Source organism: Dreissena polymorpha, chromosome 5 (genome assembly GCF_020536995.1).
Source record: "Dreissena polymorpha isolate Duluth1 chromosome 5, UMN_Dpol_1.0, whole genome shotgun sequence".
Classification (NCBI taxonomy): Eukaryota; Metazoa; Mollusca; class Bivalvia; order Myida; family Dreissenidae; genus Dreissena; species Dreissena polymorpha.
In genome coordinates this window covers 38,341,998-38,364,497 of record NC_068359.1, presented here as the reverse complement: position 1 = coordinate 38,364,497, position 22,500 = coordinate 38,341,998, and the positions used below count along the sequence as shown (strand labels likewise).

The window sequence follows — 22,500 nt, the reverse complement described above, 5'->3', positions numbered from 1 at the left end:
TCACTTTAAGATGAGTAAGTGATGTAAATTTGTGGAAACCAGTATCCGGAATGGCAAATTAGCGGGATGGCGTATGTCAGGGTGTGCATACGTCCGCATATGCCTTAAAAATCAGAAGACCATATGTCCGACATGATGTGTAAATACGGTAATGTTTTAAACACAATAGTTGGTACGAGCATTGCATTATTTGCGTGAGTAGTGAGTTTTCAAAAAAAGGATGAAAATAACTCAAGCCTTTTAATATTAAGACATGCAAAAGCAAGTTTGACATTTAAAACACAACACTGAATATTCCATTCTGCTTTTAAGAAAACAATTACTGGTGCATTACCATACATTTTATCGCATTCATTATTATAACATTTTCCGGTTTGCTTTACATGTAATCCTCGTTATTGTTATTAAATTAGTGGGGGCGGGAAAAGCAGTTCAATTAGCAGTAAAATTATGCGTGCGTGTGTTTTCAGAAGTTTAAAAGGTCCTCCGGCGCCTGAGACTGTCTTATGTGAGGACCCGGAGTGTGTTACAGCACTCCTTCCTTATCTACTGACTAGACTAACGAAAGTTGGGACGAATTTTTAAAATATAGATGCAATCACCAGCTATTTAGTTGTTTCTGAGATATACTCAATTTTTGGTGTGGTCTTGCGTTGTGGGGGGAAGTCGAAGTACCACCAACCAAACTCACATGCTTCCTAGAACGGAGATTGGTGAAAAAGGAGTTGCGCATAGACGATGAATGCGAACTACCGAATGCGCACACGGACGCAATTCCGCCTACATGTTCTATATGCGTTCGCCCTAAAGCGGGGAAAATACTGGCCACTCAGTTCAAAGCGACACGGTAGTCTGTTCTCCGTTGAAATTTTCATATATCGGAATCAAAGAAAAATATAAGAAACAGGCATAGAGTGCCTGTGGCAAGAAGTCGTCTGGCTTTATAATGTCATTATTATCTGACACCTTTATGTATTTAGCAATACTAATAAAGGATATAAGGACACACCCAATGGCATTTTGCTTTCCTGTGCGTGACATAATGAATCCAGATCTGCCATACTTAAAAAGTCGTCTTTGCGGCAGTTTCTCGAAAGAAATAGGGATTGCTACCAGCAAATTCGTTGTTTCCATTTACTTCACATATCCATTATCTTGAAGATGAGATAATGTGAAACATTCGAATTCATATCAAATGGCATTTTATGTCGGGGTATTAATAAATACAGACATCAAAAGCGCAATCTCAAATACCTTTGACCTAAATATGAATACCAAACAAAAGTACAAATGAGTGTAAGAAGGATTATGTACTATACTTTAGGCAAACAGTGTTTGCAGCAAACCCACGATGACAATGCTCAGAATTTAATATAATAGCACTACAAATTTCTAATTAATACATTCAATCAATCATATACTTTGGCAGGTTAAAAGTTACTGTTCCGCTTTTCTTAAACGTGTGTATCAACTTCTTACAGGCATGCCAAGTTGAAATGTTCGATTATATCAAAGACCACCAATAACGTTGATGCTGAACAAATCTTCAGTAGTATTCGTACTTAAATATGTCACTAAAATACAGTAAATCAGTTAATGTTCTTTGAATAGGGAAGTTATTGACTATATCATTACGAAGTACTTTAAGGCATTCACATTGGTGAATCTAGAATACATTAACAATTTGTTTGCTTGAATAAACAAGCACTTTGGGCGTATACATTACGGGAAAAATGTTAATACGCTGTGTGGGGTTCGCTCGCTCACAAAATTCACACGTAACAGTTATATTACTTAAGTAACATCAAACAGCCCTGGCGCAAGCGGGTTTAATGGGGAAAGTGGAAGGAGCGCATCCGGCGCCTCAACAGTTGCCTGTTGTGAGTAATAGGCTCATTTCTGTCCATCGTATATACATATGCAGTAAAATACTTCAGTAATAAATAAAGCAGTACTAGATAATGCTCACATTCTTATGTACAAATACATCCCCATTTCGTTATAACTTTGAGATAAAATACGTCTTTTAATGTAATTTCCCCACTGAACGCAATCAAAAGGGAACCAAAACGCGATCTCAACAGGCCTTTTTACGTTTTGATCGACATGCTGCCCAGTGACTTAAGGTTTACTAATTACTATTCATATGCCGTTTATTTTGGCTGAATTTAATTTGAAAATATAGTTTATTCATTAAGTGAATGAACACAGCATTCTGTTCATGAATAAAAGTGTTCATTACTATCTTCAGTTCTAGTGTTTCCGTCGAAAATGTATTTACAACTTTGTTGTAACATCGCATGTAAATAATTCTTTTAAATGCGTATGTAATAGTTATAGGTGTACATTAAATCATTATTGAATGTTGGAAATACCGTTAAGTAGACAATGAGCTCAATTAATTTGGGGTTGATTTCTCGCGCTGCAAAGTTATCCCAGTCAGTCAATGTTAAATACACATTAGAAAGCTACGGCGAAAAATAGTCAAACGATAATAGAAATGTCGATGGCCTTTAATGTACGATTTTAAGACAAGCTGGCAGTGTATTCACATTGAAACCCTGCGAGATGAATTGCATTGAATTTGTGTAAGCTTTTTGCAATTCGCGATGGTAAAAAAAACACTTTGAAATATGTGAATGTCAAGTTACAAACATAAATTATGATTTGTTGTCAGTTCTGGACCTAGGGAAAATCTTTTATGTATATTAAATCATTATATAATATTATATACGCGTGCTGGTGCACGGAGTCGATACGATGAAAATTGTTTAATATTATATCAAGCCTCTAAGTATAAATGCTCTAACAATACAATAATTAGAATACACGATGGCAAAAAAGCAATGCTGCATTACTGCATTAAGCAAATTAGCCAATACAGAGGACAATAAATATGTATTCGGGCCCACTGATAGGAAAATTGTTTAACATGTAATTGGGTATGAAAATAGATACAACACTGCCTCAAACATATAATAAAAATCATAATTGGACAATCAAATGCCATCTTGCTGAAGTCTTTATTGTACGGCGTTCATAAATTTGTGCTTATGCTGGTTAAGATGTGTTATGACCTGGATACCACGTGGAATGCCCTAGACGAAATATGCTAGTAAATAGGATATGACGATCTTATCATTTTGACATAACAACTTCCCGAAAATGATTGTCATCTCAAATACATCTCAAAGAAACAGCACTCAATCCAAACGACTTCATTTAATATAACCCCATTTCATAACCCCATCACACAATGAAAGGAAGAGATCGCAGCAAATATTTCTTTCAAAATTTGATTTCTCGTGTTTTATGTATTCTCCCTCAAAATTGTGCTCCATTGACCTCAAATTTAAACTGACTGGGAACTCTTACCAGGTATCTGCCACGCATAACAATAATAAATTATCATATTGTTATTCCGAATGCTCTGTCGGTGTTGACAACCATATGTCGATTGACTTATGACATTACATTATGATGATAACTATTGACGAGATATACTTATTGACAGGGTTCTTTGACAACTTTTTCTCTTCTAATGGGAACAACGTAATTTAAAGCAGTCATTATGCAGACCTCGGCTGGAACTTTATATATGTGTTGCTATGGGCAACCTGCTGCATTCCATCAATCACTCCTGGACATCGTTTTACAGACAGACGTTTTTTGTTGTGCCTAAGCCATTATTTCAAACTAAAAATAACAAGGATTGGTTTGACAATTTTAGAAGGAATGGTCGTATCGTCAGTGTTTGGTCACAAGTAAGACAAATAAAAAACAAATCATCCTTCTTGCCCTACTTTACGATTCAAACTGGTTTCGCTATTATCTGAGAAGCCTTGAAAATGAACCTGACATCTCATTTAAATTATTGGAAAAGCAAACCCTGACGTTTTGGTTTAGAAATAAATCCAACCGTCCTTGCATTTTTCTATGGACAAACAAGGACTTTCTTTCTCAGGCGCAACCGTGCTACGCAATACAGGAACAATATGTGTATTGACTAAAGTAATAAGGAATGAAAACTAAGACCCATATGCACCTTACGGTCGCCCATAAATACTTTGACAACTCAAGATTCTTACACATGGAACTATCATGCAACCGTTTAATTATAAGTTATACGCACGCAAGTCTAATATGTGCGTGACGTTAGATACAGGTGCATAATTGCCACCTAAATTGTACAGACCTTCCACTATTCAAACTATATCGTCATGTTAGCCTCTGTTCTATATTACATTAATGGCCTGGTGTTTGTTAAATCTTTCCAAAAACAAGTTGTCATTAGCGTAAGGAAAGTGTGTTAAATCCATTAACCTGTTGGAGAGGAAAAGTAACTAAGATTTCTAACAAACATTTGAAAAAAAGAGACGCGTGTGTCAGCAATCGTGTATTTCTATAGACAATCCATTGATTTATTTTCTGTAGAATAACCATCATCAACATCGTTTCGCAAGGTATATCTTGTTCGAATATATTTTAAGTGCACGCTATGTTTTATCATAACGAAGAGTTGGCAGATCTGACACGATCTTCTATATAAAAATACAAGTTATCTTTATTCATCTGTAGACGAACAATCTTGCACGTTACGAACATACCGATTGAATTAAGAAAGTCTTAATTCCATCAATATGTTCGTAACGTGCAAGGTTGTTTAGGTAAATCGAGTTTTCCAGTTCATCGTGTAAGGTTCTTCCTGAAATACATTTGAATTCAAAGCGCACAGAAGATTAATATAATAACCTAATACCCTTGTTTGTGTCATAAAAATCACAAAATATTGAAGTAGTATTGCAAGACATAACGCATTCTGTAATTGATTCTACTCAGCTCCGAAGCAAATAGTACAAATGACAACTGTACATATATAAAAAAAATGATATATTATATTACACTTTTCTTAATATTCTATCTAAAATTCACATATGACATCAACGTATATCTTGTTTTGATGAAACAACAAGATCAATTATGGATATCATATTTTAATTCAAATAACAAATACATTTCATAAACCTTAATACTGGAATATAACTTAAATAAAAACTAAGATACGCGTGGAATGTAAACGACGTTTGTAGCGCTAGACTTTGCCAGCCTTAAGGGTGCAAAGGGCCAGCGACAAAAAAAGAATTATACGTGTTCCAATGCCAATTCACTGGCTAGGGATTTATTTTGTCAACCGCAATATACAGAAGAGAGCTAGTAGGGATTGATATTTGTATATGTCCGGATGAAAGGAGACCTTTCGTTTCAATTATTGAGATAATCTTTCATCAAATGCAATACGCAACACGAATAACGGTTTTGTTTGGCAAGCGTCGTTGTTTTATGTAGGTGCGATACATTTATTCATTTATTTGGTGCATAAAGGGTAAGGCCATCAGGACAATGTATATATCAGAGTTGTCGACTTGAATAATGAGTTCAATGGGTATTGAATCGGTATCTAGGATTAGATAACAATTAATAAAGGAGCAATGAAATACCAATTTAGAAAACATGTTTATCACAGAAAGTACCATATGGTTCTGTGATGATAATTTCTACACACGTTTTATTATAGGTCAAAGTATTTAATTAAAAAAAAATACAGAACACAGCTAATTGGCAAAAGATGCGATAACGAAAATAGCATTTGCAATTATGTTTAAGTTTCTGGAACAGTCAGTTGTTGACCGTTATCCCTACACACATTCCCCCTCAAATAGTTGTCAACTATTCCATAACTTTTTTCGGAAGCAAATTATGGGCACCTATTATTAACACATACGTAAAGATCATATTACAACGCAATCACTCGTCGATGGCACGTGCAAAAATACAAATCAAAGTGTATCTTGCAAAACGTATGAAACTTTGTTTTGAATGCTGAAAATATAAGAAAAAATACATAAAAACATGTTATTCTAAAAGGCCATCGATGAATACATATTTAACTGTATTGCAGTCGAATAATAAAACAGAACTTATAAAAGTATGCCTTTTTATAAAATAATTACTTTAAGTATTAATACTTATTCTAAATACAAGATTGCTTTAATTGTTCATCCCATGTTTATTTGATTTGTGTTGTTATATCTAATTTGTAGACACACCACTTTACTGGCTAAGTAAATAATTTGAAAAATATGTAAACAACTTTGTTTCTATCACAATTGACAAACTGTGTTTCGAAGGCACTGGCCTACACTATGTCAATATAGACACAAATGTGTCATTTATGTACTCCCTGGGTTTGGTACGACTAAACTATACATAATTGTGGGCTGTAAGATGTACATGTTAAAAATTTAATTAAATGTTTTAATATTTCAAAACAAAATACCATTCAGTAGTTTCAAAACTATTGATTTTAATTAAAATTTTACTTTCATTAACGTCAGATAAACATGGAATGTTCAATATTTAAAGTGATCAATGGAGATAAAGGGATACAAATATCAAAACACAAATTCGTTGAATTGTGATCTCCCATCAAATACATTATGTTTATGGATGGATGCTAAAAGAGGCAAAGGGCAATAACTTCTATTTAAGAAAGTGTATGGCCATGGTTATTGTGCAGGACACCTCTATAATATCTTTATATTCATGATGTTTCATGTTGGAATCTTACATAGTCGACAAGATATATCTCTAACAAAATTATGACTGACCCACAAGCGCACAGTCTGAGGGACGCACATTTTATATCCCTCCACCTTCGGCAGTAGATATCAAAAAAAAAAATGCTGTAAACTGACTCATTAACCAGAAATTGGGATAACTAATGCTTCTTCAATCGCATCTGACCAGCTCCTGGCGTCCTAATGTGCTCCATGCAAAGGCATTTCGGCCTTTCGCTATTCATGTGGTGATTGCACTACAAACAAATGGCTGGCTCCAAACAGTCCCTGACACGTCAAGGAAATTATTTAATAAAAACCTCACGTTAATATATGCATGTTTGGCAAAGAAACTGCATAAGGTTTGTTGTAAAAACACATTAATTATTTATTAATTCACCCCTTAGCATTGCCTCTTATTGCGTAGTTTGTTATTAAATTATAATACATTTTTGCTTGTTTTGAATATTTATTTACTTATATCAGATACAAGTTATACTTGCTGATTACCACCCTCCGCACCCTACCACTACCCATTCCGCTCCCCAAAAAGGTAAAATAAGAAAACATTAAATACCGATGTAATTAATGCAATGAACACATGGCTTAATATTGGATTGTGTTCACATGTAATGAAACACGTGGTTGTGTTCGACTACAGAATAAGCATAACACGTGATTTGAAGTAACTGCAGTAGAATAGGTACAAAAGTACCCAGACATTGTACAAACAAATTCACATTTATTTATAACACTCAATTATTATTGTTATAGCTTTAATAAAATACTTCATTGGTATTGTCTTGGATTGTTGCAATTGCTTGTCTCATTACAAAATAGTAGGACTGCAAAGTCTTTATATTCAAATTTTGAATAACAAGCCTATTTAAATCAACGAATCCAAACAAAAACTGTCAGGAATATAAACAGCATCTTAATAAATAGTCATACTTTTAAAGACTAATTAATGTTAGCATATAATTTGTAGCAAAGAATAACAATCTATTGCACCATTCAAACAAACTAAGACACCATACCATCACACAATAATTAATAATAATAACAATACATGATTGTAAATCATGTGTCCTCTTTCCCCCTCCCCCACACACACATGTAGTCAAGTGTCAAGATGTGCAATTGTTAAGATATTGTAATACTGCAAGCCTCTGTGAACTTGAACTTTCACGTTATTATCTGCAAATCGACAGGGATTTTACTTCATTTATGGTTTAGCATGCATTTTAACCTATATTTATTATTTTTCTAATAAAAAGGGGCATATCCATGGTTAATATGGTGTTTATTTTGAAAAACAAAAACATTATCTTTAAATCATAGCAATCAGGTTTTCATGTATATCTCGTTTATTTTCATTAAAATAAAAACAGTTGAACACTTTAACAGGGCCCGGAAAAAACCGACAGTAGTAGTAGTAAAATACTTATGCATTTTTACAATAGTTGCATCTATAAACATGCGAACAAAAGCCAACGGGACATATATGTACTAAAAATACGTTTCCTTTATTGGAGGCGTACGTTCTACTTTCACTGGAGGCGTGTATAAAAAATATTGTGATTGGACTTAAATATTACACTTCAACTAGATAAATATCTGCTTTAAGAAGGGTTTATACATTGCTTTGATACATGCCTGCATTTGAGGGTGCTGTTGATATGCCCCTTGATAATTGTCCTGATTTATGACCTCGAATTTGTATTGTAGGAGGATTTGCACACAGAAGAGTTTCGCGGACGAACGCACGCACGAAATGACACGTGTAATTTATATATATATACACCTACGCATTTCGGTCGGGGAGGGATTGTTCATTTAAAGACGAAGTGGACATCTGATCTCAGATATAGAACGAACAATTGTTATGTTTCGTGAACTTAAAATACAGATAAAAAAAAACTATAAACAAGCATAGAAACAGGCCTGGTGTTTCTTTGTAAGTAGTTGTCTGACATTAGAATGTCACTATTCTCCAACAAGTATATTTATGTATAGTGTATATATTTATTTAGCCAAAGGAACAAAGGATGTTAAGACACACAATCCATTGCATCTTTCTGTCGTGCTTATGACATAATGAATCAAGATCGTTTACATCCAAAGCCTTCTTTACGACACTTACTTGAATGAAAATGTCATTTGGGATTTGCTGCTAGGTAATTCGTCGTGTCGATGGAGTTAACATATTAATTATTTTGAAGTAGTTATAATGTGACACATTTCAATAGCCAACAAATGCAATTATGTGTCGAGGAAATCTAATGCGCACTACACATTAACCTTTATACACATTCAGCTGGTATTGAGGCAATTCTGAATATCAAACTAAGTGCACATAAGGGAAGCAGTAGTAGTAGTAGAAGAAGAAGAAGTAGTAGGAGTAGTAGTAGTAGTAGAAGTAGTAATAGTAGTAGTAGTAGTAGTAGTAGTAGTAGTAGTAGTAGTAGTAGTAGAAGTAGTAGTAGTAGTAGTAGTAGTAGTAGTAGAAGTAGTAGTAGTAGTAGTAGTAGTAGTAGTAGTAGTAGTAGTAGTAGTAGTAGTAGTAGTAGTAGTAGTAGTAGTAGTAGTAGTAGTAATAGTAGTAGTAGTAGTAGTAGTAGTAGTAGTAGTAGTAGTAGTAGTAGTAGTAGTAGTAGTAGTAGTAGTAGTAGTAGGAGGAGGAGTAGAAGTAGTAGTAGTAGTAGTAGTAGTAGTAGTAGTAGTAGTAGTAGTAGTAGTAGTAGTAGTAGTAGTAGTAGTAGTAGTAGTAGTAGTAGTAGTAGTAGTAGTAGTGTAGTAGTAAGTAGTAGTAGTAGTAGTAGTAGTAGTAGTAGTAGTAGTAGTAGTAGTAGTAGTAGTAGTAGTAGTCGTAGTAGTAGTAGTAGTAGTAGTAGTAGTAGTAGTAGTAGTAGTAGTAGTTGTAGTAGTAGTAGTAGTAGTAGAAGTAGTAGTAGAAGTAGTAGTAGTAGTAGTAGTAGTAGTAGTAGTAGTAGTAGTAGTAGTAGTAGTAGTAGTAGTAGTAGTAGTAGTAGTAGTAGTAGTAGTAGTAGTAGTAGTAGTAGTAGTAGTAGTAGTAGTAGTAGTAGTAGTAGTAGTAGTAGTAGTAGTAGTAGTAGTAGTAGTAGTAGTAGTAGTAGTAGTAGTAGTAGTAGTAGTAGTAGTAGTAGTAGTAGTAGTAGTAGTAGTAGTAGTAGTAGTAGTAGTAGTAGAAGTAGTAGTAGTTTTAAGAGAATAGTCCTTTTTTAACTAGATTCCAATGCATACACATTTCAAAATTATTTTTGCAAATATTTGTACAATCAGTGTTTGAAACAAGCCCAAATCGACACTGTTCATTTACAAACACGCACAGAATTAAGTATGTTTGTATATGTATATGGACGAATTTTGCATGATAGCTGCAATTTGAAGCTACTTCTTTGTTAATTAAAGCTGCTTTCAATTTTGGTGTGGTCTTGTGTTTTTTGTGTGTGGGGAAAGCCGAAGTACCCGGAGCATACTCCACCCGTCTGCTGGTATGGTGACCACCAAACACACTCACATGCTGCCGACAACAGAATTGAACCCGGGTCGCCAAGGTGAGATGCGAGTTTACCAACCAGTCCACTGTGCTAATCAGAAAGACTTTACTATTTAAAAAAATTACAAAACCAATAAATTTCAATCAATCGTATCATTTGGCATGTTTAAAAGTACAGATTTGCTTTTTTCAAATATTTGTATCAACTTCTGATAGACATGTCATGATAAAATACGCTACACAGGATCATCAATAATTTCAATGATGAAAACTGGCTCAATTCCCAGCAAATATTCGACATAAAATGCTTCCTCAATACTATCTGTTCAGCTCCTGGCATCCCAATGTGCTTCACGCCAATGCCTGTCGATTTTCAACTTTTCATGTTTTGATGTCTGAGTAAAGAATGTTACTAATGGTAAATTAAATTATTTTATTTACAACTGCAATCTAGACATGCCTGTATCGTACACGTTCATATGGTTTATACCACTTTAGCTTTACCTTGTATTGCACATTTTTAAAAAGCTCGTATGTCTTGTTTTTGCTTATATTTCAATATGCGTTAACTAGAATCAGATACTTGTGTATGTTGCTTATGCGCATTTTATCTGATAAAAAAGAACAAAAAAGTAGGCGTGTTAATACTGGAAATGCTTTATGAATATATCACTTCAAACTAGTGGTGCATTGTGTTTATTTGATACGACAAACATCGATTTCCCGTATTTCATTATGTGAAAGAACTTTGTTGTAACAACGTACGTAAGCAATACATATGTTTTCCTTGTGTGTGCAATAATTATTGGTGGACATTGAAATATTGTTGATTTTTTTTTTGCATTCGATAAGGTACAATTACATATTGAAGCAAGAGATATTAACCAATTCTAAATATATATATAACAGTCAAGCTGACCGCGCATCAACATTGACACCCTAAGAGATTTAATTTTAGTGCGCTTATTGCAATGCTAAAACTCTGTCTTATATGAAAGTCAATACTTAAAAATATCTGCATGTCAATACACAAACTTATATATTGGTTTGTTGAAAGTATATTAGTTTATTGAAACTTGGACATCACTTATACTATACATATACAATTTCACATAGTGCATTATGGTAAATATTGTCAAATATGGAAACAGCCCAATATAATTGTCTATATAAGAGCTCTGACAATGACAATTCGGCCATTATAAAGGCATAGACACAAATGTATTGATTTCGGGAGGTGAATGTGAAACTGCTATACCTACATTTTATTACCATACGTGATACGATGGTTACGCTCATTAATCAATCTACATCTTTGAAAAATGCAATGAAATTCAGTGCGTTTATTTTTTTAAATGGAAAATAAAAATGTATGCAAGGATTTGCTTTTTTCTCCATCGGTTGTGAATATTAATCAAAACCTTGCTAAGATAAATACGCCGAAAACAATTCGCAATTATAAATATCATCATTGGACAATATCATGACGTCTTGCGTAAGTATTTCGTGTGTGACATATATACATGTATGCATATGTTGGTTTTGATGAGTTTTGATTTTGATTGTAGGTGGTTAATGTCCTCAAACAGATATGCCAGTAAATAAGATTTGACGCTCAAATCATTACGAAATAACAACTTCCCGGAAATGATGACCTAATTGTGGTACATCTTACAGGAACACCACTTAATCTTAAATACTTCATTTAATACAACCCGATTTCATAACCACATCAAAGAAAGAATGGAAAGGACATTTCTGCCGAAATTAAATTTATCTTATAACAGATCTATTTTCTGAAAATGTAGTTGATTAAGTAAATAAAAAAACCTCCAATTGAAACGACCTTGTAACAACCTCCGCGCAGAGATTTGACGGGAACCAGCATTGCTTGATCAAATCTCTGCCTTCATAACCATCCACGTGATGATAGCCTAGCCACTTAATACAATAAATTTACCGTTGTTATTTTTACTTTTATTTTATTTAGGTAATCATTTTGTATTATGAACCTAAATTTATACCCTATTTTCAAAGTGTAAAAGAAAATGAAACTATTTTTCATAAAATAATACTGAACAAATGAAATACGATGCTACCAAAATCTGGTAGGATTTTCGTGTGATGGCAGAGATTGTATGTGATAGCAAGGAATGACAACTCTGCGTGTAGATTGGCCTTGATTAAGACAAGTGTATGCGATAAACGGGACGACTTTAACTTTGAAATTGTGAATTTTCCGTTCCTAGATGGGAACATCCCTAAAGATCCATCCTATGGTATATACATTTTGCAGTTGGTACGTTACGCCAGAGCATATTCATGTATTACAGATTTTAATGATCTTAATCGTATGTTAACGAAGAAATTGCTAAAACTAGTGTTTTTTGCATCATAACCTAGAAAGTAAATTTGCTAAATTTCATTCAAACTTTGGTGATTTAATTTCAAAATATAATGTTCCTTTAAAATTTAACTAATGGAATTTTCTACTCATTTTATTGAGATGTTTTGAAGCGTGTTCGCAAATTTAAATTTCTTAAAGAAAATATATTAAACTGTTCAATTTAATCAACTCTTTATTATCAAAATGATATGATGTTACCTTACTTGAAAACACATGCTTGTTGTTTTCGATTTAATATATCTTTTGTCTCTTAAAATTTGGAATTAATTAATAGAATGACCATTTTATATGTTTGATTCTTATATATTTAATCACCAAAGCTGATTTTATTGGTTATTCGATTTTACAGACTGCCCCTTTAATATTTTTATTTTTTGTTTTACATTACTGCCCCTTTTATTATATTGGATTTGTTCACGTCATCGTGTCATCGCTTCTTAAGTACGTCATTCGACACACTTTCACTGTTCTGTTCTAAATTGATTTTGTTTACATCATCGTGTCATCGCTTCTATATTACGAAACACTTTTACTGTTTTTGGCTACGTACATAGGTCATCGGGTTTATAGCGTTAAACTTTATTAATATTTTCTCTCTGACGAGCGTTTCTTGTTTGAAAGATTTTTTATTTTTATTTTTTAGCAGTCACATAAACAACCTAGCTATGTAATATTGATTTTGTACACCCATTATTGCTACTTCTTCCTGTATTTGCGCGCTGATGATCCGAAATATTAACTTTATGATGCTATATTTTTCTAAAAAGAAGGGATGTAGTTGATACCTGTTCGTAATTTCATTTCATCGTTCCTCAAAAAGTTGTAACTCTGTTGCTCTGGTCTCTTTCCTACAATTGAGTAATTAAATGGGAATTAAATTGAAGGCGTTTTAATTCCCTTTTAACATTGTTTAATTTGAGTTGTAATATGCTATGAGGTTAAATTTTATTTACACGTATATGTATCATGAATATTGCTGGGCCAAGTGTGAGGTTGCGCGCTCTAAAACCAGTTTAAACCCCAATTCTTTGCATTGACCGTTCCAAGGCGGTGACCCCAACTTTATTCTTATATGTGTTTATGTTGTTTTGTATTGTGCTTTTTTGTACTGTTTAGGCAATTGGTCACTTGCCTTAAATAATGGATTAGCAAAGTGTATATATATGAGAATGAAATACTGCTCCAGCAGCTGGAGTTTCACTCCTTTATATTGTAACTCCTATACTCGTTTCTATGGCCCTACTATTCGATTAAAGTGAACTGCAGCGCACGAAATGATAGATTACCATGTTGCCATTCCAAATACATTATCGGTGTATAAAACCATGTGTCGATAGATTGGATAAATATGGACGAGATATACATGTTGACAACGTTTTTTACGACAATTTCTCTTATAATGGCAATAACATAAATTTAAGCAGCAATAATTTAGTCATCTGTTGGAACATAACATTTGTAATGATACGGTCAATCTCCTGCATCCAATCAGTAACTCCCGGACAGCTTTACCGGATTAGAAGTATATTTCCGTCCAATAAATTGTTTCAAATAAAAAATAATCCGGATTTTCTCAACAATTTTGACAATATGAAGACTGTAGGCTATAGCATCTGTGCTTTGTATCCACAAACAGATATAAAAAATACGATCACCAATGTAATACTGAGCTTTTGTCATACAAATAACAAACTAATGAAGAAGTTTTGCAATACATAGCGTATGTAGTTATTGATTCTGTTCAGCTCTTCAATAACAACACTACACAAATCAAATGTTTTAATTTTAATTCTCGTAGAAATAATAGAAGCGGTAAATCGTTCTTCATACTCAAAGATAAATTAAATTATATTAAAAGCCAGATCCGCTTGAAATGTTAACGAAGTTCGTAGATCAAGACTTTGTCAGCATAAAGAGTGTAATCAGGCAGCTATAAGAATGAAATATACATGTGTCCGGGCCAATAATCTCGCAAGGGATTAATTTTGTTAAACGCAATATACGGAAGATAGCTGGGCAGGATTGACGTTTGTATATGTCTGGATGAAAGAAGGACTTTCGGTTCCACTATACAGCAAATATTTCACAAATTCAAAACAAAACGCGACGCGAATGAAGGTTTTAGTTTGAAAGCGTGTTATTTTTTAAGTAATACATACAATCAATCGTTTTCTTAGTAACTTTATCGTAAGTTTATCATAACTTAAAATTGGTTTACAGAGTAATCAGCTTGACTAATGTGTTAAATATCCATAGAATGCTGCATCAATAGGATCAGACCAGATTTTGGCATCCCAATGTGCTCACTGCCAAGGCCGGTCGCGCTACCGCTATTCATTTGTTTGTGTCCACTACAAAGGAAAGGCGGACTTCATCAGTCACTTAAACTATATTCAAATTTAATCAGACACTGAATTCTTTATAAGCTTGTATAGCAAAAAATCATTAGGTTTTGGGGGTTAACTCAATTTTAATGTTTAAGTCGATAAGCTAATGCAAGTAATTGAAACAAGTGTGCATACTTATTTCACAATTCTTATGCAAACAGTTACCTAAATAAAATAACATTCTGTATGCAATAGTTTAATTGACATCAAACCATTGTTGACAGTTTGCACTTACCTGATATTCCGTAAATTTGCACAATTCTATTGGGCGCTGATTTCTCAAGTTGCATGATTATCAGACACTGAATTCATAAAAGGCTGTGCAGCAAAAATTCATTGGGTTTTGTGGGTAAACTCTATTCTGCAGTTTAAGTCAATAAGCAAATGCAAGTAAATGAAACTTTTTAACATATGTATTTCATAACTGATGTAAAAATTATCTAAAACATAATAACACGGTGTATGAAATATCTTAAAGCGGGTATATACGATTTTTTATATGTGTTTAATCGTAATATATTGATAAAATATGTTACAATAACACAAAATAGGCAAGAAAAATTATACATTAAAGCCGAATTTCATAAAATGCAGCAAAGACAAATTAGCGCCCCGAGCCGATAGTGACGTACATATTTTCCTACAATAACCGAAGCATTCGTCTTTGTATTAGGATCGGAGATAGTGTTCGTGTGTCGTATGAATAGATATCGTTGCAGGAATTCAAATAAACCGTTAAACTAAGTTTAGATGCACATCGTACATGTATGGTATACATGCTGGCGAATTCGGCTGTACAGCCGTTTTCAATTTCAGAATTAAATATCTGGCTTATTTCGCATTTTTCGACACATGTTCTTCTTAACTTTTATTTTAATTTATATTGAAATATATATATAATAAGTTTTTTACACAGTTTATATAAATTCATAAATATTTGACAAAATCGTATATACCCGCTTTAATTGATATTAAACCATTGTTGGCAGTTTGCAGTGCGTAACATTCCGAAAATTTGCACAATTGTACTGGGCGTTAATTTCTCGCGTTGCATAATTATCTCAGTTAATAAAGGTCAGAATCCACCTTAAAACAAAATACGGCTTTAAAGTTTGACCGTGCTTATTGAAATTCTTGAACTCTAAAAACTGAAGCTTTGACATATGTGAATGTAAATATAAAAAATATATAATAGCTTAGTGTTGGTATATCAGTTTAAGGACCTAAATGACAACAAAAATCATTTTATGTGTTAAATACTTATATTGCTGCACATGGTGCAAAATAATGAACATTGTTAAATTTGTTTTCAAACCTTGAGAAAAAATGTTCTTGCAAATGACAACAATGATGCAAATATAAAGACGCACACGAAAAAAAGTATTGATTTCGAGAGATAACTTTAAAACTATTTAACTAACATAAAAATTCTGTGCGAGTTACCATAGTGTCTCATCTTTTTTATTTGGTATGAAAATAAATTAAAACTTTTGCTAGACAACTACGCCGTAAAAACAATAATACATTTAATCATCGGACGGTCTGATGACGTCTTGCTTAAGTCTTTTTGTGTTGTGCACAACTCTCATGCATGTGTGCTTATGTAGGTATAGATGAGTTTGACTTGGATACTACGTGGACTATGTAGAAGAAGAAATCTGCCAGTTCATAAGATTTTACGCTTTAATTATTATTCCAAAAACTTCTCGGAAATGCTTTTCTAATTAAGGTATATCCCTTAGGAAAAGCGCTCAATCAAAAAGTCTTCACTTACTATAACCCCATTTCATAGACCCATCACATAATGAAAGGAAGAGACCAATATGTGCGAAATGTCATCGCTCGTATTAAACATGGTCTATTTCCTCAAATGGAGTGGACTAGTCTTCCAAAGATCTCGAATTGAAACGGATTTGGAACTTTAATACTCATTCCTTTGGTCGTACTAAGCAATTACACCATTTATCAGCCACGCACAAAAGAGATAAATTACCATATTGCAATTCCAAATGATCTATCTGTGTTGACAACCATACATCGATAGACTGAAGACATCACAAAATGATGGTTAACATGGACAAGACATACATTTTGACAAGTTTCTTTGACGACTTTCTCTCTTCTTATAGGAACAACGTAATTTAAAGCAGCAATCATGCTGACCGCGTTTGTAACTTTATACTAATGTAGCTACGCGAAATCTGCTTTATCACGAACACAAATTACCTTAATGACACGGTATCTTTCCATCCAATCCTTTCGATTGTTTCAATGACAATTGTTTCAAATATATTTTTTGCTCGTTTACTTCATAACATTAACTGGTTATCTATGAATCTATATGTACGCTTTGCAATAAATCATTTTGGCTATTACTGCATGAACAAAAAATTAATTAACATTCTTCCGTTAATAATATATGTAATTAAATAAATATATGTATTATATTATAACATAATATTATACCTGGAATATCTGTTTGGTATTATAGTTCCATTTTAGTTTTAGTGCGAAATAGAATGACAATTATTGTTGTTTAAGAAACGACACGGTATTTTGAATCCTTTCTTATCGTGAATAACTTTCCGCGTACTTGCATTTTCGTTCGGTGTCTATATTTAAACACATAGATTTGCTCGATCCATTTATTAGTTAACACTCAGACATGAAATTAAATATATTTGCTATTCTTTATAGTCACATCCCTTCTTCGAGATAAATTATATGAATGCGACGATTTCGCTAGCAGCGAATCCCGATTTAATTATAATTTCCATTACGAAAATGTCGCAAAGAAGACTTTTGATGAGTGGCAGATTCATTATGTCACGACGGAAAGATGCCCTAACATCCCTTGTTACCTTTCTAAATAAACACATTTTGTCGGAGATGTACTAATGTCAGATAAAGTCCCGAAGCCAATCTATGCCTATTTCTTGCAATTGAATGCATTCATATATCACGGAAAGAGGTAATTGTGGTTTAAACATCTGAGAGCCGATTACACGAATCATGAATAGTTTCGCTTTTAACTGAGAAACCTATCAAAGGAACGTTCGATTGCATTCTCGTGAAAGCACACCGTTTCTAAATGGATAAGAATTCAATCAAGCGGTATATTAATATTTCTCTGGGCTAAAAGGGACATTTTTAAACGCGACCGTTATACGAGATACCGGTATACCGTATGTACAGTGCAAATAAGATGGAAAACTGGGACCAACTGGCTCCTGCCGGTCGCCCATATATACTTTCATTACTCCGGATTCTCAAACATGGAGATTACCATGTTCATGCAATTCGTTCAACTAGTTATACACATGCGAGTATACGTGCGTCCCGGTAAATACAGGAAAGTGTTGACGCCTTCGAATATTTTTATAAACTATTAAGTGAATGTTCTAGTGTAGCATAACGTAGAGTGAGCAGATTTGAAACGATCTGCTATAAAAAAAATTGATAAGGACTGGAGCATGTCCATCGCAATCAGGGCGAACAGGTTTCCTACTGTTTACTGTTTAGTTCATAAGTAATTTTTTTCTTTAGGTAGCTTTCCTTTGTAATTGGGTTCGAAAAACATCTGATTTGCCTTTTAGATCTAGTCCTCTTTCTCCACGTGCAGACGAAAAATCGTCCCCGTTACAACCAGACTTGCTTCATTTACACGCCTGGTAAACCAACTTATGAATCCCCAATAGGGATACGCTTAAAATCATAAGTTGTACTTCCGGGGATACATAAATTGACAAAAATATGCCAAAATGGAGCCTCAAGAGGTGAGTCGTTCTGATTGTTCACATATATTCTCTACTTGGAGACCCTTTCTTCCAAAAAGCTCAATGCTATTCGCCCGCACACACATTATTTATGGTAAATTTGTACCGGCTATAGATTATTGTTTTGAATCCGTCCCGAAATCGCTTTCCTAGTGGTGACCTAGATAGACAATGTGGTTAGCATTTCGCATTTTCATCGAAATTCTTACTCGTAACAGTCGGAAATTGTATCCATTTTGGTATATTTTGAACATTTCATATTGCCAGCGACATCAGAATCTTCTCCTTTTTCACAAATCGTTTTGGAACGGCCACAATTCACCAAAATCTAATAGGGATACATAAGTGGTATTGGGATACATAAGTTGTATTCGAAGTAAACATATCTCTTGCTGGTTTGAATTACTTTGGGGGTCCAGTTATATTGCTGTTCAGAGAGAAATTACGGTTATTAGTTCTACTCGTATATTCTGATACTTTCAGTGATGGTTACACCATCATTATTACTGCTGAAATTATTAGTTGATGGTTTAATATGTCATTATTTTGGTCATTTGTGTCTGTTGTCCTCTGCCTGAAGAATAAAAAAACATACCTATCAAACCAACAATTTTCACCAATGTTACCTGAACAGCTTGTTTTTCTTCTTGCTTTAACACTGATTAACAATAAATGAACTTAATTGAAGAACTTTGTTTCAGGGATCATAACTATGATACAGAAGCACGGCTCCGGGCAGGCAGTCAAAAGAAGACAGTTACATTTTCTTGATTAAACCAGCCACTAAAAGTAGATCAGCCAATTAGATCCCGTTACGAATACAACACCAATGAAGCAAACATGTTGACTTCCAAACGGGTTTGAGTTAACTTTGCAAGTGGCTCACAGCAAGGGAACTGATTTTCACGTTGATATAATATATAATATGTAATGTTTATTTATTTATTTATATATAAGACTTGTATCTACATGTATTTATATTAAATCTGAAATTAGAAGAGTCAATGAATTTGTGATCTGTGGTAGGTTAATACATGAAAATCATGCAGTTAGGAGCAGAAGCCGGTCTTCTTGATAACTAAAATAAATAAGCAAAGTTAGTATAGCTCTTTCTTGCTGTCATCTCTAATGATCCTGCAAAGCATAAAATATAGAATTTATCAGCTCTGGAGGCAAGGGTTGCAAAGCCTTCCAGCCTTCAAACAGTGATTTGTTTTACACATTTTCTCATCTGAGTCCTGGTACTCCATAACCAGCAAATCTATGAGCCCCTGAAGTGGAAAAAAACGAGTCCAAGTATCTAACTTTATTATTTTTTTTAGAAAATTCAATACATTTTTGGGACTCACATAGATCGAAACTTTGCATCCACAGAGATTTTTGTGAATCAAGGACGCAGGACTCGCAGGTTAAAAAAAATCACTGCTTGAAGGATACAAAAAAATATCAAAGATAAAAAATATATAATTTACATTTTTGAACATGCTTTACACATGTTAATGTTTTATGTACATAGAAATAGTCAAAACATTTCAAATAAATTTTTTACTGTTGAATCTTCTAAAACAAATGATACCTGAAGACTGACATATTCACTAAATAACTTATACAAGGTCACAAAATTTTATTTTTCCCTGACTTTTCACTGACTTTTCTGAAATTTAACTTTTCACTGACCATTTTTTCAAATTCCCTTACTTCTGACTGACCTTGAAAAAAATCAAATTTCCATGACATTTAAAGTTAAGTGGCAACCCTGAAAAAGTTACAATCCTGAGCAATATTATCACATAAATGCTCTTCTTGAGAAGGATAATTATCACACAGAAGCTCTGCCTGAGCAATATAATAATCCCAAGATTTATCACAAAACAAATACTCAATTAACAGTATTTATCACATTAAAGCTCTGCCTGAGCAATATAATTATCACAAGATTTATCCCAAAACAAATACTTAATGCACAGTAATTATCACACAGAAGCTCTGCCTGAGCAATACAATTATAACAAGAATAATTACAAAACAAATACTTAATGCACAATCAATTCAAAAATGGACACACAAAAACACACGACTATGATGGCCTTCGTATCACTCAATGTATCCATAAAAACTTTGGTGTTCTGGTGATATCATTTGAAACAAAAAATGTTTTTACAAAGCAATTTTCGCTATAGTAACCTGCTTTAGCAGAACCAGAACTACTTAGGTAACATTTGTATGGATCCACAAAAGGATCATGTGCAGGTTTTGTGCAGGTTTATTAATATGGCCTATTGGTTAAGGATATGTGAGTTAAAGAGTGTTTACACATGGCAAAAGGTTGGTCACAAAAGGTGAAATGCATAACAAAACGCAATATTTAAGACACAAGTGATATGCACATACATGTGTACATGAACTAGTTAAACTCTTTTGACTGTTATTGAATTATAACTTTTGTACACATTGTGATCACTTAATACAATGTCAACATGCTAAATACAAGGAAACTTTCAACTGGAATGGTATGACATTGTGATCACTTAATACAATGTCAACATGCTAAATACAAGGAAACTTTCAACTGGAATGGTATGATATTCATCCTTCTTAAATGTCAACTATTCATAGGGCAAATCTTGATGATTAAAACAAACGTTTTGTAATGGATTCTGGTGTAGGATATTAAGGATGAGAATCTTTATAAATAATTGCACATATTCAATAAAAAAAAATAGTTATTTCTAGCGAAACATCTGTGTAAACCCTCTACATATTAGAAATCTAATACAACATTCAATAACTTGGTATATGCATTTAAATGACATATTTCTGTTATAATACAGTAAGATAAGTTCATAAACCGACTTGTGTATTGGAATGTACTGCTTAAAAGATCAAATTACATACCACATAGCAGCATGTGTACGACGCACATGTAACAGTTTTAACACTAAAGAAATTGAAAAACCAAGGTAAAATACATTTCAATTTGTCTGCACTTTGCTAATGATGATATCTTGTTAAAGGATAAACTTGTGTGCTGTTGAAAGTTATAGATTTACAAACATGGACTTTTGTTCTAAGCAGTGGAGCACTTGTGGATAACGCTCAAGTTGGACTCTGTTCATCACGTACGGTTACTTGTTTTTCGTCAAAAGGTCGCAAAGTCCACAAAAATTGTTATTGCTCCTAACTCCGACCAATGACTTTAATCTTAGAGACACCAGACCGTACCAGAAATAGCAAACGAGCGTTAAGTTCGCCCGATAACGAACACGATAGTGAGCACAAATGCGCATATCAATCAATTATGGAGTCCCCCTTATCATCACAGTCGTTTGAACCAACAATCTCACTTTCCGAGGAAGCCATTCAGAAAATATCAGACACTTTAGTAGCAACATACCGAGTCCACATCAAAACCATTGCTGAGAACGTTGTCACAAGCGTCATTTTTAAATTAATCTCTAAATTGAAACTGATTAAAAATGAAAACACAAAACTTTGTAGTGAAAATTCTGAATTGAAGGCCAAATTAAATCTTCTGGAAATAAAACTTAATGCCAAAGAACAATATTTCAGGCTGAATCTAGTTCGAATTTCAGGGATTAAAGAAAACAGAGATGAAAACACTGATGACCTCGTTCTTGTCTTATCCAGAAAAAATGGATCAAATCTAACTCTACCTGAATTAGATCGGACCCACAGAGTAGGTTAACTAAGTCCGAATATACCACGTGACATCATTGTCAAATTCACTTCATACAGAGCTAGACAAAAGCTTTTCCTCTGTAGATCAAAGCTT

The 22,500-nt window shown here is 33.5% G+C and overlaps 1 protein-coding gene across 2 annotated transcripts in view; it reads left to right on the top strand.

The window, feature by feature from the left end:
- LOC127881652 (adiponectin receptor protein 1-like) overlaps positions 1-22,500 on the top strand; it is a 503,063-nt gene that overhangs the window by 214,394 nt on the left and 266,169 nt on the right. The gene's annotated exons all lie outside the window — the stretch shown is intronic.